The sequence below is a fragment of the Capra hircus genome, chromosome 1 (assembly GCF_001704415.2).
Source record: "Capra hircus breed San Clemente chromosome 1, ASM170441v1, whole genome shotgun sequence".
Classification (NCBI taxonomy): Eukaryota; Metazoa; Chordata; class Mammalia; order Artiodactyla; family Bovidae; genus Capra; species Capra hircus.
Window position 1 is genome coordinate 79,069,450 of NC_030808.1, and position 20,805 is coordinate 79,090,254.

At 44.1% G+C, this 20,805-nt stretch overlaps 1 long non-coding RNA gene across 1 annotated transcript; it reads left to right on the forward strand.

Annotated features, from left to right (window-relative positions):
* Positions 1,728-20,584, forward strand: LOC108636846. The gene is made up of 3 exons (XR_001918614.1): positions 1,728-1,765; positions 8,900-9,012; positions 20,379-20,584. It is a non-coding gene; the product is annotated as an uncharacterized LOC108636846 (long non-coding RNA).

A 20,805-nucleotide genomic window follows, 5' to 3' on the forward strand; every position in this document is an offset into this window, starting at 1 on the left:
TGTCAGACTTCAAGAATTTTAGCTAATCTGATGGATGTGAGATGGCATCTCTTAATTTTTAAATCTGCATCTCTTTATTAGTGAAGTTAAGCATTTTACCATATGCTGAGAATCATTTCTCTTTCCACACTTTGCGTGTTCATACAGTCTGCCAGTGTATCTTGATTGCTTTTAATTCTTCTTATGGATGTATAGGATTTCTCTGCTATATTCGGGGTATTCATTCTTTGTCAGTCACATATGTTGAACATGCATCTGTGACTTGCTTTTATCTTTCTATTTTTTGGCTGCCCAGTTCTCAGTTGTTGCAAGCCACTGGCTGCCTGCCTACACACTTAATTTTTCAGATCATGGCAACGACATGGTGAAAATAGCTTGGAGGTGTATTTTGAAAAGCCTGTGTGAATAAATGTTCCTTGACTCTAAATATCTGTAGTAGGCTCAGGAATGTGTTCTTACAAAAGAATCTGTGAAGGACCTGTTTTGCTTACTCAAGGATCTCATTTGCTAATATAATTCTGTGGTGAAAGCAAAAGAACCAGGTGTAAGTGGAAAAAAAAAAAACCTTAGTCACTAAGGCTTGTTTGGGCTGCTTGGTGCTGAACACCGGGGTGACAGGTTCTCCTGCCATGGTGAATCCTGGCAAGATCTGCCTGGCTCTTCGGACATTCTGCAGCCCCAACATATGTGGGAGGACACCTGAAAGAAGTTTCATCCTCAGGTGGTCTCTCCTCTCCACCTACACACTTTGGAGAGCCTTCACCAGGGTGTGATGGTGGCAAGTTTGGGATGCATTCATCAGAAGGTAGGAGAAAGCAGTGTCTTGAAAGTGCCTTTAGCTTTCCAGTGGGGAGAGTCACTTTCAAGCTTTGTTTATCTCTCCGTGCCTCAGCTAACCCCAGGAGAAAACCTTAGCTCAGGACAGGAAGCTCAGAGCACCCAAAAGGATGACTACAGAACTCAGGACTATTTATGTCTGCCTCTCACATGTCGCTCCATCTCTGCCCCAGGAGGCCAGGCTGCACAGGTGCTCTAAGGGCACCTGATATCCCATCACTCCCTAGGAAACCAATGGGCCTGGAGGAAGCTGAGCTCTGGGATCAATTACGCTGGTGAAACTACAAAGGCTAGGGATGAGCCAGGAGTGTCGTGGCTTAGGAACGACTTGCTGAAAAAAGACTCAATGTTCCCAGGTGGAATCCAGTGGCCCCAGGGGGAAGTGACCCAGCATGTCTGGCCCATCGGCCCTAGTTGCTTGGCCCGAGGAGCCAGGACACGCCTGCCGTTCCAGCTGACTCACTTGAGTGGCAAATTCTTTTCTCCCGTACAGTCCTCTCATCTTCAAAGGGAATTTATTAAGCCCCACAATGCTATCCGCACTGGGCCAGGTGTTGTACTGGCCCATTAGGTGGACACAGGCTTCTGCCCCCAGGAGCGTGCCGAATGAGGTGGAGGATAGCAGCTGAGACTGTTGACATTGTCCGAGATTATCCTGAAGCAGCTGGTACAAACCCTCCTGCTCTTTACAACAGTGTGTATAAAACTCTCGGCGCATGCTGTGTTCTCTCTTCATCCCCTTGCCTTAGCTCTCTCTGTTCCTTTTGCCTGGAATGCTTTTCCACTCTGTGTGCTTAGTACCTTCAAATGCCAACTCCTACACAGAGTCTTGGGCTTCCCTTATGGCTCAGCAGTACAGAATCTGTCTGCAGTGTGAGAGACCCGGGTTCAATCTCTGGGTTGGGAAGATCCCTTGGAGAAGGAAACGGTAAGCCACTCCAATATTCTTGCCTGGGAAATCCCATGGACAGAGGAGCCTGGTGGGCCACAGTCCATGGGGTCTCAAAGAGTTGAACAAAACTGAGCAGAGCGTACACACACAGGTGGAGTCTTCTCTGATCACCCCGGGTGGAGCTGACCTCTCTGAAGTCTGCATCCACATGGCATTTTGTATCCTTGTTCCTATGGCACATACCCTTGTGCCAGAAACTTCTGCTTACTTGTTTATCTTCCTTTGTGGAGTCTGGCTTTCTTGAAGGTGGTTTTTCTGGCTTTTTCCTCTATATTTCCCCACCAAGAATTCAGTAGATTCTCAGTAAACACATGCTGGATTAAGTAAAGCAAGGGTACAGCGTGTGCTTTTATCTGATTCCACCTTGTGGCATGACTGTAAGCAGGTCACATGTGTCTGAGTCTTAGTTTCCTGCTCTGTAAAATGGGAGTGGGGAGGATAAATGAGGTAAAGGGCCTCCAAGAAGTTTTCTGGCTCTCTCATCTATGATTTGAACATTCTGGTGTAGAAGAAAACCGAGAGTTCATTATAATTCAGTAAAGACCAGGGTACTGTTCTAATTTACATGTATTAAAGGGCCCCATAGATACTTTCCACCTCTAGTCTGTCACCTTTACAAATTAGAATTGTGCAAATTATCTGACTGAAGCTTCAAGAGGCTTGAGATTGATTACAGGAAGTATATACACTTTATCTTCCCTGGGGAATAAAACTGTTGAACTTAGAGATTCTTTGAAAGGAATTTCTGACTGTATCTTCTGATGGCTTTTGTCAGCCTGAGTGCTGGGAGGGGTCACTGCGTGGCTGTGCATGTCACCCCAGCATCTCTCTTCCCATGGATGCAGACTGCATGCATATGTTAGTTCCAGTAGCTTCTGACCCATGGACCAACACTTTTCCCACACCACCTCTCTGCCCCTTGAGTTAAAGGTTTGAAATTCCCTGCCTGAATAGTATTGAGTGGCTCTCATATTCATAAGATGCTGGGTACTCCGCCGCTTCATTCATGTCTAACTCTATGCGATGCTACGGATTGTACCCCACTAGGTTCCTCTATCCATGGGATTTTCCTGGGAAGAATACTGGAGTGGGTTTCCCTTTCCTCCTTTAGGGGATCTTCCTGACACAGGGATCAAACCTGTGTCTCCTGTATCTCTTGCTCTGTAGGCAGATTCTCTAACACTGAGCCACCATGGAAGTACTTATAAGATGCTAATAATACACAATTTTGATCTTGTCCTGCCTATGAAGAGAGGCAGGACAATGGTTATTTTTGACCCATTTTGCAGATGGAGCTAAGACTCAGACAGGTGAACTGACTTCAGAAGCTGCATGATTAAGAACTTCTGAGTCCGGCCTAGGGAGAGCCATTTAGTCCCAGTTTTAAATTTCATGGACTGCTTTAAAGATTGTTTACATGGCTGTTTTCTTGACTGGTCGCCCTGAGGCTTATTATTTGGTGAAACCAGAAGCAGGTGAATTCCAGCAGAAGGAAAAAAGGGGTCCTAACCAACTTCTGATTTTGTGGCATCAAGAGGCTGTGTTCATTAGTGAGGAGGGAAGTCAGATGAGCTAGGGCTGTCCACTGGAGGTTTCTATCATTAGCATCTTACTTTGCCAGTGAAGGAGTTGTTGCAACCTGACGGAGGGCCCCCCTCTGAAAGCCCGAGAAGACTCAGATGTAGGGCAGGGTGAGGGGACATCTTAGGGGGTGGGGTCTTAGTGTCCTTTTATTTCTCAAGTCGAGCTCAAGGGAGTATAACTTGCTAGTTGTATCTGTGAAATGGAGAGGATACATCCTTCCCAGCTTACATCAGGGGGCGATTGTGAGGGTCACATATTATGTGGAGGTGACAGTGTTCTGGAAACTGAAAGTGCCAGATGAAAATCAGGCAGCCTCATTCCACTTCCATAACTACAAATGGTCTTACTGGAGGGATGGGAGCTCAGACCAGTGTCTTTTCCTAAAAGTGGTTGCAAGATGCATTATGCAAGAGAACACATAACATAAAGTATGAATAACCACAGTTCTTGTCAGAACACTGGAGAGGATTAAGTTAGGTAATGATGTAAGGGCATTTTAAAATGGTAACGACTGCTATTGTTATGACATTCTTGTTCCTCAAAGGTTGAAAGGTAGTTCTTAATAACCTGAATGGAATTTACCCAAACCCTCTGTGGTGTTATTTATGTTGTAGCCCTGCCTCATCCTGGGACTAGTTTTACTTGGCTGAGGAGTAACAAATGGGCTGGGCTGAAACTCCTCTGCTCAGATTTTATTTCTCATATACCTTTTGGATGCTCTTTCTGAGTCAATGACTCTAGCTTTCTATAACGTTCTATAGGCTTCTGGTCCCTTTGGCTCTAACTGATCCCTGAGGACTAATTCCTTTTGGAAGAGGGTTTGTTTGTTTGTTTGTTTCCTTCCTTTTACCTGGAGAAAAAATAGTTATTCTTATAAATTGTAAAGGAAAACTCCTTGGGAGCCCAAAGAACACTTGAAGTGAATAGGGTGCAAACCTAGCTTAATAATATCAAAGGAAAGCATATATGCTTTTTATTTCCTAAGAGAAGTAGAGGCACCTGATGATATGGGATATGCACTGAGGATACTAAAGTGTAAATAAAAATTAAAGCCATAAAAATAGCAAGAAGACAAATATGTTAATTATAAGGCTTTCTCAGTACGTTACTGCAATTGAATGTTAAATATATCTCTGAGCTTCCTGGCAGGCCAGGCAAAAAGTAAACAAGATGACTAACACTATGTTCTTTTTCTGATTGAAGGGAGTGTCTTGATTGTTTGAATTTTTTTCTGGTATTAATGTGGAAACCAAATTTCATACCTAGTAATCCTCAAGGGTAATGAATCTCTTTAGCAAGGGTTTTACGTCTAATGCAGGAAAGTTCTTCTTATATCTCCTTCTTGTTCCCCCTTGTGAGTTCAGAGACTCATATTAGCTAGTGCCTAAATTTCTTCTCCTAGATATTCCAAAGTCACCTCAAACTGAACATTTACCAAACTGAGCTTCTTTCTGAAATAAGGTCATTCTCCTGGGTTCATTAATTCTGTTAAAGCAGCACATACACAGGCTGTCCTTGCCATAGAAATCTAAGGACTGGAGCTTCAGCTTAAGCATCTTATGGCCTAATTCTTACATCCATACATGACTACAGGAAAAACCATAGCTTTAACTATATGGACCTTTGTCTGCAAAGTGATGTCTCTGCTTTTTAATATGTTGCCTAGGTCTGTCATAGCTTTCCTTCCAAGGAGCAAGAGTCTTAATTTCATGGCTCCCATCACTCCCATCATTTGTTTAGATGACTCTAACCCTAACCTCCAGCCTGCACCCAATCCATCCTAGAGACTCTCTCTGGATTTGGTTTAAATCCGCCCTCTGGATTTGTTTAAATCCATCACCACTAGCTTACGTCTCACCTGGGCTACAGCAATGGCTTTTTAATTTGCTTTCTTATGATTTCAACCTGTTTTGCACACTGCTTCTCTAGAAATGGATCCATAGAAGTGCAAACCAAACCCTTCTGCAAGTTTTCCAAAGGCTGTGCGTGGCCTTCACGGTGAGATCTATACTCCAGGCTTGGCAGGTGAGAGTGTCCAGCCTCATCTGCTGGTGCATCTCTTACAAATTCTCTGTCACAGTCTACTTGCTCCCTCAGCACACATCATGCTCCTGCCTCTGTGCTTTGCGCCACGTATTCCTCCTGCCTAGAGATCCCTCCTATTTTGCAAACCTGGCATCCTCCATTCTGGAAAGCATTTCTCATCCCCTCTCAACCCCCACCATAGTTAGGTGCTTGCTGCTCTGGAGACCCCAGGACCTAGCATATCTCAGTTACACTTAATACATGGTGCTGTAACCGTTGGCTTTGTTTCTGAATCCTCCAAGAACATTAACTCTTTTTGGAGCAACAGTGGTGGAGTTTGTTTTCTTGGGCTCCAAAATCACTACAGATGGTGATGGGAACCATGAAATTAAAAGGCACTCACTCCTTGGAAGGAAAGCTATGACAAACCTAGACAATGTATTAAAAAGCAGAGACATAATTTTGTTGGCTTCCCTGATAGCTCAGTTGGTAAAGAATCCTCCTGCAGTGCAGGAGACCTCTGTTCGATTCCTGGGTTGTGACGATCCGATGGAGGAGGGATAGGCTACCCACTCCAGTATTCTTGGGCTTCCCTGGTGGCTCAGCTGCTAAAGAATCTGCCTGCAATGCAGGAGACCTGGGTTCAATCCCTGGGTTGGGAAGATCCCCTGGAGAAGGGAAAGGCTACCCACTCCAGTATTCTGGCCTGGAGAATTCCATGAACTATATAGTCCATGGGGTCACTAAGAGTCAGATGTGACTGAGTGCCTTTCCCTTTCAGTTTGCTGACAAAGGTCCATATAGTTAAAGCTATGGTTTTTCCAGTAGTCATGTACAGATGTAAAAATTAGACCATAAGATGCTTAAGTTGAAGCTCCAATTCTTTGGCTACCTGATGCAAAGAGCCGAATCATTGAAAAAGACCCTGATGCTGGGAAAGATTGAAGGCAAGAGATGGGGGCAATAGAGTACGAGATGGTTGGATGGCATCACCAACTCAAAGGACATGAGTCTGAGCAAACTCTGGGAGATACTGAAGGACAGGGAAGCCTGGTGTGCTGCTGTCCATGGGGTCAAAAAGAGCCTACATGACTTAGCAACTGAAAAACAACAAAATACAGAAATGGAATCTCATTCATCCTCAGTTTCCAGTTCTGTATGTATGTCTGACATAATTGGAGCCTGATAAGTTTTCGTTGACCAAATGGGTGGAAGAAAAGATAGAACACTGTTTGACATGCCCCAGTGAGGTCAAGTTTAGGATGTGTTCACTAGCAGTACAGGGTTCCATAGAACTTTTTCTTTAAGATATCTAGAGGAGCGGGTGGAGAGAAAGTGCTTTAGGGAAACCTCCCTTGAAGGCATCTTTCTGTGTCAGCCTTTGGTAGCAGCTGGTGGCTGACAATGAATGGTTGTTTGCAGAGACCTTGGTGACTGATATCCTGTGTGCCAACCAGACAAATCTATATGTCTTGATCATCCTGTATGTAAGTGGATGGGTAGGGGCAGTACTATTCTATTAAGAGAAGAAAGAAGCCTGGCCAGATCATGGATTATGGTGGTGTCTTCCTGGGTTTCCCTCAAGAAGTATTACTTTCCATATATGCCCTGGCACAGCATGGATTGAGCCCTTTCCCTGCTCCACTCCGTCGAGTTTTGCATCATGTACCATTTTTGTCATATGCATCTGTATTAACAGGGACACTTTATAAAATGCAGATTTCCCCAGGCCCCCTCATCCACTCAGAGATGGTCTCCAAGTTGGCTGGGGAAATCTATCAAGCAGGCTCTATTGCCTAGCTCTTCACTGACCCTGTCCCAGCTCCAGGTTGACAGAGCTTGGGCTCAATCTTGTTTTTAAACTCCATGGGTCATTTGGTGTGAAGGTCTGTGGGTGCAAATAATTTCCAATGTCCCTGGGCCCAGTACAGCAGAGTTTAACTACCCCACAGTCCTGGGGGCTGCTCTCTTCATGTCACACCAATCCCGCCTGGGAGCAGCTCTACTCCAGGAAAGGGATTTGAGCTCCTGTGCAGGGCTTTTCCAGTGTGGTGTTGGTTGATAATTCTTGTGAATAGCCATGAACAGTAATCCATTTTTGGAAGTTAATCATGATCACTCAAAGCCCAGTAGGATTGTGCTGTTCTCAAAACACTCGCACTGGTGTGATTGCCTTTGATCCCACCATAGCCCTATGAGGCAAGCAAACCAGGGCTGTTCCCATTTTACAGATGTAGAAACTGAGACTCAGGGAAGGCAGGTGACTTGTAAAAGCTCACACAGATGAGATTGCTAACACCTGGACTCAAATTTCCTGACTCCATCTTCATGCTGTATTCTGTTTTACCTTGCTTGCTGCTCTGTTATCAGATTTGCAAGTTGAACAAGAGGAACATTCCTTAAGATGATAGAATGGTATTTTAGGCCTCAACAATGTCCATGAAGAAATCCACAATTGAAATTTGCTATCAAAATGCTAAGTACAAATTTAAATTAAAAAGTGTTCATCTTTGAGTTACTGGAGGAACAGCACCGTGACTAGACATTAAAACGTGAACCTTGTGTTTCAAGAAGGGTCCCAAAGTCCATTACACCAACCTCAGCACTGAGCAAAGTTTCTGCAGTGTGATGGAACTGGCTTGCATTCAGTAGGGAGAGCCAGTGGTGGGCATCTTTTCCTCACTTCATGGTTTAGTGATGTCACATTGGTCGCTTGAAATCAGCATGGCACTAGAATTTACCCCACGGAAATCAGCAAGCGCTACAATTCCAGGCTTTGTCATCCCAGAGAACCAGTTGTTAAACATGTACCATCACACCATTGTTCCAGCCAACAGTGACTGGCACACACTAAGAATGTGAAAATTCCTCTCTCTCATCTGTGTGGGACAATCTTCAGTTTTCCATTCTAACCACAAGTCGTATCCCATTCATGGACTATGCCATTCCTTAAACAGGGGATTCTTTCCAGCTGAGCTTGCAAAACCAAGGTGGATGGGCTTCTACCAATAGTCCTTCATATTTGTATAGTTTGCAGATTGTTTGCATACCCCTCACTACCTCAGAGCTTTCTGTGGTCTGTGGGGCAGATGCCTTCTCCTTTCAGTAGAAAGGAAGGCCCTGAAGATCCCACAAAGGATGTGACCCCTCGCAATGTCACAGGCCTGATGAGTGCAGACAGGAGCTTGAATCCTTCTTGTTCTGTGCTCCTTCCCCTGGTTCCAGGCGCCCTCCTTCACCCAGGACACTTGCAATGTACCTGTAGCTCAGGCTGCCGTCTTGGTAATGGAGAAGGGATGCCTAGATGCAGTCCGGGGTATAACATGTCTTTTAGCCTTTGGCAGAAAAGGACGAACTGGCTAGCTTGGGAGTTTCTGCAAATAACAGCTTGCCCCACTTTACTCGCCTCATGCAAGGGCAGAAGTTTACTTTCACTCCCCCTTAGCCTTGATCCTCTCTTTGATTCCTTTAAAAACTATTCTGGAGACTTTGTGTCTTTAGGTCCTGCTCTCAGCAGAAATTTGGAGCCTCCTGAGTGACCAGCATTAATGCCCCACTTCCCCTCTTGCACAACTCCCAGCTTCTCAACTGCCCAGTGATGGAATTATTGATTGGTAAGCATTTCACAACACATTTTCAAAACATGCTGAAGGTCAAGAATGAATGACTCATGGGCAGTCACATTTCTGTCTGCCATGGCCATTCTATGTTATATTAGTGAGGTTGGTGGATATAAGAACAGGGAGAAACCGAGATAAAAGTCAACTCTGTCCAGCGCTGGCCAGCAGGACTATTTAGTGGCTGAAAAAAAATAATTCTTGGTCTTTTCTTTAGTGCGTGTTCTGTGGAATCATGTGATTTTTAATACCAGGTATCTTGAAGAATATAAGATGAAACTGAAGGATCTCAGGACTGATTTTGCCACCAGCTTATCCCAGTAGGTCAGAGTAGCGGGGAAGCACTCAGCTGAAGCAGAAGGCCAGGGTGATACCTGGAGGAGGGCGTGTGGTGGGGGTAGCGGGGCCTTTGCTGCTCAGTCTGTGATTGCACAGCAGTCCTTTAGACCTTTAGAGAGATAACCCCTGGTCCAGTCTTGTAGATAAGTATTCATCCCTTTGAAAAAGTGAACGTTGTTAGTCGCTCAGTTGTGTCTGCCTCTTTTGTGACCCATGGACTGTTGTGTGTGTGCTAAGGCGCTTCAGTCATGTCCTATTCTTTGCGAGCCCATGCACTGTAGCCCACCAGGCTGCTCAGTCCGTGGGATTCTCCAGGCAAAAATACCAAGTGGGTTGCCATGCCCTCCTCCAGGGGATCTTCCTGATCTGTGTCTCAAATCGAACCTACGTCTCATGGCTCCTGCACTGGCAGGCGGGTTCTTTACCACTAGTGCAACCTGGGAAGCCCATGGACTATTGTCCACAGCCCTTTTTTTCAGGTAGAAATACTGGAGTGGGTAGCGTTTCCCTTCTCCAGGGGATCTTCCCGACCCAGGGCTCAAATCCTGGTCTCTTGTATTGCAGGCAGATTCTTTACCAGCTGAACCACCAGGGGAGCCCATTCACCTCTTTGTTTGATGCCAATAAGAACTCCTCTTGGGATATTGTGGAAGAGTACCTAGCACCGAGAGTTCCAGACCAACAGGTTCACTCTCAACTTGGCCACCTATGATTTGCGTACACTAACAAGTTGCTAAACCTGTTAGAGCTTTAGTTTCCTCACCTGTGAAATGAAGACAATGACAAAGGCCTCCTTTCAGAGGATTGTTTCAAAGATCAAGTGATAAAATATATGCAAACTTTTCGGGTACAAACTCTAATGCATAAAAAGACCTACAGTCTGATTCTCCATGGGCTGTTTTAAAGGTTTGGGGGCAAAGAATAGCAAGGGGATATTTTTTTCTTCTTGATATGAAAATTTTTTCTCACCTTTTTTCCCCGCTAAAGTAATCTAATTTGCAGAATTAGAATTTCTGAATGCCTTTTCAGGAACAATTATGGAACTGAAAATTTCTTCATCATTCTCCTGTAGGTGTTCATACTCTAAATACCTGGAAGGTCCTTTAATATCATCACAGAAATAAGTGTTATGTAGTTGAAGTAATTAGTGGTGTTTGCACTCCAGTACTCTTGCCTGGAAAATCCCAAGGGTGGAGGAGCCTGGTGGGCTGCAGTCCATAGGGTCGCTAAGAGTTGGACACGACTGAGTGACTACACTTTCACTTTTCACTTTCACGCATTGGAGAAGGAAATGGCAACCCACTCCAGTGTTCTTGCCTGGAGAACCCCAGGGATGGGGAAACCTGGTGGGCTGCCATCTCTGGGGTGGCACAGAGTCGGACACGACTGAAGCGACTTAGCAGCAGCAGCAGCAGCAGCAGCAGCAGCAGCAGCAGCAGCAGCAGCTCCTTCACTTACCAGCATAGCCCCTCCCCACCCATACACTCACATAGTCCCCCTCCCTCTCCAAGCTCATGTGGGCAGCATCGCTCCCCTCACCCCTGACTAGAGGAACAAACCAGTGAAAAAAGGAAGTAAATTCACTTATGTAAAGTACATTCTGGGTGAGGAAAGGCAAGCATGTCTTCGTCTTCTCTTCAGGACATATCAGGACTTATAGAGAACTTGGCAATCTTCCACTCTCACCTCTCCATTGTGAAAAAGAGCCACAAGGCTCAGAACTGAGAAATGACTTCACCAGGGTCACATGGCTGGCTTGGGGCAGAATCAGGATTCAAGTCCCCATCCCCTGACTTCTCCTCCTCCTCTCTCTATTACACCAGATGTGGAGAGGACACAGAGAACATAAAAATAGAAAGAAAAGAATACATTCTGGTTGAATATCTTGGGCTTCTGGTTTTCAAGGACAGTTTTATGATCAGTGGCAATGATGCCTCAAAAGCTATGGTGATTAGCTTGAATGAACTTCTGTAACCAACTCTTATCACAGCACATGATGCGTCAAACACCTGCTAGATCTGAGCGCTGGCACAAAAGCTGATTTCATGGTCAAAGAAAAGAGGGGGGAAAAGAAACTTGGCTGAACAAAGCTGGCAGACTTTTCACTAGAAAATTCAGAGGTAATTTCTGTAGGAACAGGAAAACATTTCCAAAGGCTTTTAAAATGTCTTTAAATGTGAGAGGGTGAATTTAACAATTAACGAGATGAAGGCCACTGAGGACTGTTTGGTGTCTAAGGCCTCTTCCAGACTGGTCCCTTCTACCTGCCTTGGTCAGAGTCCTAGAAGACTCAGGATGGGCAGGTTCAGAGGTTTGCCCTGAGGTTGCTGATTTCCATCTAGGCTCCCACACAAACACATTCCAAAGCACTCGGGCTTCTCTATGGAATCTCTTCTTATTACCAGATGAAGTCAGAGGGGCAGGGGCCATCTGTCTCTCAAACGGAGTCTACCCATAGAAAGTGGATTCTTTAGCCTGTTTTGGAGGTCAGCCTACATCAACAGAACAGGCAGTGGTGAAACACAAGGTCACTTCCCTTTGGCTACCTACAAATATTTGAACTGCAAGATCTGTTCATTTGTCTACTCTCCTAATAATTATAATTGGGAGAGCATTGGGTTAGAATCCCCATGGGATGTGCAGCTTGCTGGACCTCAGTTTCCTCACTTGTAGGATGCTACTCATTGTCTGCCATGTGGACCTTGCTATTTGTTTCAGGAATCTTTTGAATGACACATGGAGGTGCTGTTTCAACCCTAAAGGCTTCTGTGAGAGTGAAGGATTATTGCTACTACTCTGTATCCAACGATGTGCTAGGCACCAGGGGGATTACAAAAGAAACATAAGAGATGATCCCTGCACTCCAGGAACCTATAACCCTGTATTAGGAAACAAGACAACTCATTTGGATATCCAAATGAAATATGTGAAACACCTCAAGCCTCTATTACCTGTTTAAATGATGGGTAAAGACTCTAAGATTTGTAGGAGTTCAGAGAAGCTGAGATCATCAGCCAGGCTGGAGATGTTGGGAATGATTCCTGGAGGAGGTAAGGCTTGAGTTGGGTGATGAAGTAGATAAAGAAGACAGAAAATCTCTACATCAGGGTGTGGCAAAATGGAGTCAAATAGTGGAAGACTTTCTTGGTAGATCAATCTACTTGGTGTTAGAGTCACCATCAAGCTTGAGTTATGGATTTAAGGATTTGAGAAAGTTATTGGAAAGGGAAAGTCAGGACAGTTTTTAGGTCAATAATAAGCCATGATAATGATTTAGGAGGACTCACATATGAAAGATGGTCTTGTGGGGAGATACAGGAGAGAAGGGGGATGGTGGGGGAGTCCAGACTCGGGATGCTGTGGTTTGGACCAGACCAACAGAAACAGTATGAGAAGGAATTACATGGAAGTGAAAGAGTTCTGCTTGTAATAGGAGAACAAAGTTGCCTTATTAAACTTTTCTCCTTTGTTCGTGTCTCAGCTTTGGGATTTGAGTTAAATTGGGCAAGGAGGAGCAAGAAATAGGGAGCATCTCTATGTGAACACTGGGGAAGGCAATGGCACCCCACTCCAGTACTCTTGCCTGGAAATTCCCATGGACGGAGGAGCCAGGAAGGCTGCAGTCCATGGGGTCGCTAAGAGTCGGACACAACTGAGCGACTTCACTTTCACTTTTCACTTTCATGCATTGGAGAAGGAAATGGCAACCCACTCCAGTGTTCTTGCCTGGAGAATTCCAGGGATGGCAGAGCCTGGTGGGCTGCCGTCTATGGGGTCGCGCAGAGTCGAACACGACTGAAGTGACTTAGCAGCAGCTATGTGAACACTGGAAGATTCCAGAAAACCCAAAATGGTCTCACAGTGTCTATTTGTCTCTGCACAAAAAAAGGGTTTGAAGTGACTGGCTGATCCAAAGAAAGATAGATTTTAGGAGTTGGCCAAAATCATAAAGTTCACCTGTTCACATCTGTGGCCAATTTCAGAACTTCTGCTCCAATATCTCCAGGAAATATGCATCCATTTTCTTCTTAAACTTCTCTAATGAAGAGCATTCACTAGTGCTTGAGGAGGACCTGTAGTTGGTTGCATCTGTGCTTCACAATTTTTAAACCTTGAACTTTTGTGAATTTCTATAATTGATTCTCTTATTTATCCCCAGAGGCATCCAGAACTTTTTACATTCCTTTCACATCTTCTTGATTCAGTCATTTAATTGCAGAAGCAGGGCCTACCTTCTAAGTGTTCCTTGTTACTAACATTTATAAATTACCTTTTAAATTAAGTATGTGAAGTGCCACAAAATCTCTTTACTTCTATCTTTGGTTATCACTTGACCCCAAGAAAAGAAACTTTGACTCTGGACTTTACAGAAAAAAATAAATAAAAAAAGAAAGAGAAAATTTAGGATCCTTCTTATCCTTCTTTCTTTACTTCGACTGGGATGTTTTATCTGCCTTGTACAAAAGTCGGGTCCCACAAAATAGATGTTTTCATCTCTTTCCTTTTTCACCTGAGTGGCTGGATATCTTTCCAGGGATTTGGTATCAGAAATCAAATCCCAGAAGTTTAACTCAATTCAGGAGTCCTGCCAAGCAGAGGGTGAAGTCAGGTCAATTAGAGGGGGCAGCAAACATTAAGCTTTTAAAAAGCTGCTGCTGTATATTTCTTTACCAGCTGAGCCACCAGGGCTGTATATTTGGAGCAGAAAACAGCTTTAGTCGGTAGCAGTTGTTATTAATAAAACCTAAAACAAAATAAATCATTACCATCACCATCGCCATCATCATCATCAACATCAACCAGGCAAACCCTCAAACGTCTTCATTGACACAGAAGGAAGATTTGTATAAACACACTACTGTCCTCTTACAGCCTTTATTGTTGTCTAAGCGAGTTATGTTGACATGGTCTCTTGTAGGCTATGTTGCAGAAAAACTTCAGTATTTGCTTGAAAAGTTTAGGGTATAAAGGATCATCTTAACAGAACGTAGAAAATGCTCCATCAGATCAAAACCAACAAGTAAACAAACAGAAGCAGGTCAGTTCTCTTTTTGGCACTGAGCAGGACCATATGCTTCCAGAGATGATAATTTAAAAATAGCCTGTCACACAGCTCACATTGTCACCCCAGGACATGGTGGGGGTGGGAAGTATTGCCTCACACTCAATGATAGTGACACTTCACATTTATCCCAACTTTTCAAAGCAACTCGGAGTACTTTCCAGTTATTAATTTTTCTTAAAAAAAAAAAAAGTTGAATCCTCTGGAGTCTCTAGAAGTTGAGTAGGAGCTGGTACGAGTCTTCCCACTTTACAGAGAAGATGACTGAGGTATTGAAAGATAAAGTTACTAAGTCAGGATTACAGGGTGACTCAGGGATTAGTCTTGTGCTGTTCAAAGCATGCTGGGCTGACAACTGCAGCAACATCCTGGGCTGTGAGAGCCACGAGTTCATAGGATGTTGCACAAAAAGAGAGACAGTTGCTTCCCATTGCTTCTGTTTTGAAATGTACCTGCCTTTCATTGGTAGCATTTCATCAGTTTCCAACTTTAAGGCAAATGGCTTACTAGCCATGGTGACCTGTATGTGCAGACCAATGTACAGAGGCACGGCTATAATCTCCACCCAGCTCCACACTTTCTGGCAACTGAGATGATTTTATACTCATCATTTCATCAGGTCTGTGTAATGATCTGTAACTTAGGTAGGGCCAGAGGTTTAAGGGAACAAGGGCTCAGGGTGTAAGGGAACTTTCTGACCTTGTGAGTGCAACAGATATCGATGGAAATCCAAGTCTTTTCTCTGCGTGTGTGGGATATTTTCCTGCCCCATGCCTTCATCTAGGTCTAAGCCAAGTGGTGAGACTTGGCTGCAGACTGTGAGTTACTAGGAAAAACATCCCCTTCTGTGCTCAGGTTTGACTCTTCCCTCCATCTCCTAGTTTGATAGCCAATACTCAGTTTCTAATTGGTTGCATAACCTTGAAGGGGGGATTCTAGATGTGGCAAAAAACCAAAGGAAGCCAGTAATGAACTCCCTTTTCCGGGGGAAGGAAATTTCTCGACATACTGAGAGGTCCAGGCAGATGGTCTGGATACATGTGGAGTCACTGATGCGTTTATCGAGTAGCCTTAACCCCTATTCCAACTGTAACTCCCTCTGCTCTGTATCATAACCGCTCTCTTTCCAACATCCTAAATTCCCCTGCTGCTTTCCCTTCATTGGGCAAAACCCCCATCCTGGTGAAATGTGATTATCTTCTCGGTCCTACTTTGCTTGCAACTAAGCAACAGAATGCTGTTAAGAAAGCTGCGGGTCATGTGGTCACTTTAAATTTATGACCACAACCCTCAGTGGATCCTGCCAGCGTGCCCTCTAACACTTCTAACGAAGTTACTTTATCAGGCTCTGGATTGATTTTTTCATACCTTTATCTCCCTCTGAAATCTCCACTGGGCTGCACCCTCTCTGGACCTCAGGATGATGACATTCCTTCTTTGCTATCAGAGGAAATCACTGTATCTTTCCGCTACCAACTCCTTGACTCTCCTGCAGCTGGACCCACACACACTGCCTCCTCCTTACTAAATGGAGGGAGTGTCACAGCCTCTTAAGTTCACTTCTTCCATGTGTCCTCTGGATGTTATCTCCTTTCATGTACTTCTTTCCTGCAACATTATTTCCTCTTATTTTGTTACACCCATTCTATTAGCAAACAAATATGTTTTCATAACAACAATTAAAAAACAGCAACTCTCCCTTGACCCTATATCCCCATAGCTGCCATCCTGTTTCTCTGATGCCTTCACAAAAAAACTTTAAAAAAGTAAAATCTGTATTTCCTGTCTCCTCTGATCAGCTCCCATTCTTACCTCAACAATGCTCCAAATTTCTTCCGACCCTATACTTAACAGCCCTAATCAAGGTCACCAATGGTGGATGCACCCAAAGCCAAAATACATGCAACTAACTGGATTATTCGATAGAATGCAGCATGGTTGATCCTTCTGATTCTGAACATTTTCTTCTCTAGCTTTCTGGGATTCCACACTCATCTCATTTGCCCTTACCTTTTTGTCTCCTTATCTGGCTCTTTCTCCTCTGTATCAGATTTTGGAGTGCTCAGAGGTTCTTGTTTCAATTCTGTCTCTACTCATCCTAGATAGGCTCCACGAGTCCCAAAGCTTTAATATACTATCTATATGCAGATGACTTCAAGTTTCTCTCTCTACCTGACTTCTCCCTTGAGTTCCAGAGTTGATAACTCTAATTGTATACCTAATAGGTATTTCACACAAAACATGACCCAAACCAAACAATTGATTTATCCTTCTCTCCTCCTCCTGTTCCTCCTTGCCAAGTCTTCCCTGTCATGGGAAGTGGTTTGAGCCTTCTAGCTGCTATTTGTTCAGGGTAAATACTTGAATCATTCTAGTAATTTTCCTCACTTCCTTCAAACCTCCTGTTTAATCCATTAGCAAGTTACATTGACCTTTACGTCTAAAATAGGTGTCAATTCAGACTGTTTTTCATTATCTCCACAGCAACAGTCTTATTCCAACTACCATCATATTCTTTCCCTAGACTCTTGTGCCCCTAGCAATTTTCTGTGCAGTCACCAGAATGATGTTTCGAGAATCACAAATTATGTCACCTCTCTGCCAACTCCTCTTACTGTGACCTGTAAAACCATACAGGTCCAGTCCCCTGACTTCTGTCTTATTGCTCAGTTGCCAATTTGTGTCCAACTCTCTGTGACCCCAAGAGCTGCAGGCTTCCCTGCCGTTCACTATTTCCCTGAGTTTGCTCCAACTCATGTCCAACTGAGCCAGTGATGCTATCCAACTGTCTCATCCTCTGTTGCTCCCTTCTCCTTTTGCCCTCAATCTTTCCCAGCATCAGGGTGTTTTCCAATGAGTTGGCTCTTTGCATCAGGTGGCCAAAGTATTGGAGCTTCAGCTTTGGCCTCAGTCCTTCCAGTGAATATTCAGGGTTGGTTTTCTTTAGGATTGACGGGTTTGATCTCATTGTTGTCCAAGGGACTCCCAACAGTCTTGTCCAGCCCCAGAGTTCGAAAGCATCAATTCTTCAGCTCTGAGCCTTCCTTATGGTCCAACTTTCATATCTGTACGTGACTACTGGAAAAACCATAGCTTTGATTGTATGGACCTTTGTCAACACAATTACGTTTAGCATCATCTCCTTTCAATCTCAGCCTCATCCACAATGTTCACTGGGTTTTTTCTCCCTCGGACTTGCCAGCGCTTCCCAACCCGAGGACCTTTGCACTTGCTTTCCCCTTCTGCTAGATGCTCTTCTTGCACACTTTCAATGACTGCTTCATCTTATCATTCAGGCCTCAGCACGAATCTTGTCATTCCCTGGGAGCCAATTCACCTGAGCCGTGTTGCTAAGGTGGTCCCCTCCAGGACCAAGAAAATAAGTATCCTCCCCACTTCCCCACCCCCAAACAAGTATTTTCATGTATGAATTATACCCTCAACTTTTATAAGTGAGTCAGTATAAAAATTAACATTGAAATTTGTGCCTACTCTGTCCCTTGTGGTTTAAAAAATATGATTTAACCATGTCACTCAGTGATCTTTCTATGAAGCCCCATCAGATGAATTCCTTTAGGCCTAAGGGCTAAAAAGTCTGTTTCCCCTGAGGAACTGCTAATGGAACTGATTTGGCCTTTTTTTTTTTTTTGGCTTTGCTAACACAAAGCTCAGAGCCACAATCTTGGCTGAATTATTGCAAATGTGTAGAACTATAGGACCTGGTTACCTGTATAGACAGCAGCATTCAATAGAACTTTCTACAATCATGGAAATATTCCACATCTGCAATGTCCAATAAGTAGCCATCATCTACATGGAGTTACTGGGGACTTGAAAGGTGGCTAGTGGCCCTGGGAGGCTAGATACTTTTTTATTTATATTTAGTTTTAATTAATTCAAATTTAAATAGGCATATGTGCCATTGGACTTCCCTGGTGACTCAGACAGTAAAGAATCTGCCTGAAGCTCAGGAGACCCGAGTTCAATCCCTGGGTTAGGAAGATTCCCTGGAGAAGGGAATGGCAACCCACTCCAATATTCTTGCCTGGAGAATCCCATGGACAGAAGAACCTGGCAGACTACTGTCCATAGGGTCGCAAAGAGTTGGACACAACTGAGCGACTAACACTTTCACTTCACACGTGCCATTGGACCACATGGGCCTGGGTATTCTATGGTTTATTTCCAAGACATTAGAATTTATTTTAATGCACACCTTATCATTGGTTATTATATTTCCTGTAAGTTGCCTTAATCATTTGTAGCTGGTTAAAACACACACTCACATTTAAATGAATAATAGAAGATCACGTGGAGAGAGGAGCCTAGCAGGCTACAGTTCATGAGGTTGCAAAGAGTTGGACACGATTGAACATGCATGCTTTAGTATGTCTTTAGCCTTAGGCAACATAGTCAGCAAATGCAGACAATGAGTCTAAATTCTCCCTCTTTTTGTGCAGCTCTGTGGAAAGGCTCCAGCAGTCAGTCTGAGCTCCAGATTCTAACCTTTGTTTTGCAGTTGAACAGGAACTGTGACTCCAAATGAGCCAGCTATTCAGTATGTTCAGATGTAAAATGGGGTTTCTAGAATGATGGCTTGGTGCTTTGGGCATTTGAGATACCAGATGTGTAGCCCCTGCACCTATTCCCATGGCCTCTGGCTACCTACTTGGAATATAAGGTAGATGACAGGAGGTGATTTCATTCCTGCCTGTCCCTGAGACAGAGTCACTGATAAACCAGCCTAAAACAAATATGAATCGTCCCATCTTCCAAATATCTTTAGGGAAGGAGAACCCACTGTAAGTACTTAGGTATCTGGATTGTTTTTAATATAGGATGAGCTACCAGTTTTTTAAATTATATAAAAGCATAGAACTGATGTCAGAAGACTTGGGTTTCAGTCCCATCTCAGCTACTAACTAGCTATGCAACTTTGATCAAGTCAGTTTCCTTTTCTCTTATATGGGAGGATTGAACAGAATGCCATTTAATTTCCTGTCTTATACTAGCCGTAACAATAATAGCTAACATTGATTGAGAGCTTAGAGTATGCTGAGGTGCAATACCTTATTTAGTCCTACAGTGGTGATAATATTATTTCCAGGACAGAAGAGACTGAACTTCAGTGTTTCCGGAGAGTTGGCAAATGGTGGATTCTCTATCTGAACCCCATGGTCTCTTTTAAGGATTCTCTTTCCTACCTATTCCACATTCTCCAGCATTTTGTGTTTTTTCATAGGCTTGAACACTGTTGTTTTTCTGGAGTTGTCTTAATCCTCTCAACCAAAGCTTCTCAATCTGTGCCCCAGTGGACCCAAATATTGTCTCCTTAGTCCTTGGAGTAATCAGAATCAGTGGGTTGGTTGCCAACACAACAAATGCACAATTATTCATTTGCCTACTATGCTGTTTAAGTATTCATACTATCACTTTCTAAGAATGCCATAATATGGAAAATGTTGGAAAGCATGGAGATTTAGACATACATTGTGACTCACTTGAAAGCTTTAGCTTGGACATTTCACAAGTCATCACACATACATTTTACAAGATCGTATCAGCAAGAGATGAGATGTTCTGTCCCACAAATTTACTCCCTGAGACGGGAGTATCACAGTCATTTCTGCATCTCCAACATGTCCATCTCAGAACCATCTCTGAAGCTAATCCTCAGAATAGAAGCTATCTTGCTTGGTGATAGGGTAGCAACCCCATGTTGGTTAGAATCCTAGAATTTAGAGCCAGAAGGAAGTTTAGGAAATTTAAGGCCAACCCAAAGAAGGTAGAGAATTTTTTCAAGGTCAGTGTCAAAGTTGGAATGAACACTCTGGTCTCTCTCATGCCCAATCCAGAGCCCTTTCCCTATCTGAGCCTCATGTCTCAGACTGAGCAACAGAATTGGTTTTGTTGGGAGATGAGGCTGGGGAAACATAACTGAAATTTCATCTCTCCTCTGCAGATGTCAGGAGCAGTGGAGCACCACTGGCAGAAGAACCTGCCTCCCTGCTCCTTCAAAGGCCACAGGCCCATGAGAACCATTCACTGTAGCCTGAGCCACATGCCTAGAGGCCACAGCAGTGCACAGGAAAGCGAGGGGAAGTGGAAACGTGTAAGCAGACGGCTCAAAGCAACGGGCTCACCACCGGAAAAAAAAAATAAAAATAAACACGCTCAGAAATAGTGTAACTGATATGCAAAGGAGATCAAAACAAGGGTTTTTAAAATATCCTGGCTGCTTTAGAGGCGGTGGGGCGGGGGGGTGGGGGAGGGAGCGGGAGGGGGGGTGGTAAATGAAGCGAGGTTACCAATGTGTGGTAGGGGAAGGGGGCGATGAGGGATAGTTCACTGCAGTCTGCTGGGCCATGGGAACCTGAAACCCCCAGGGG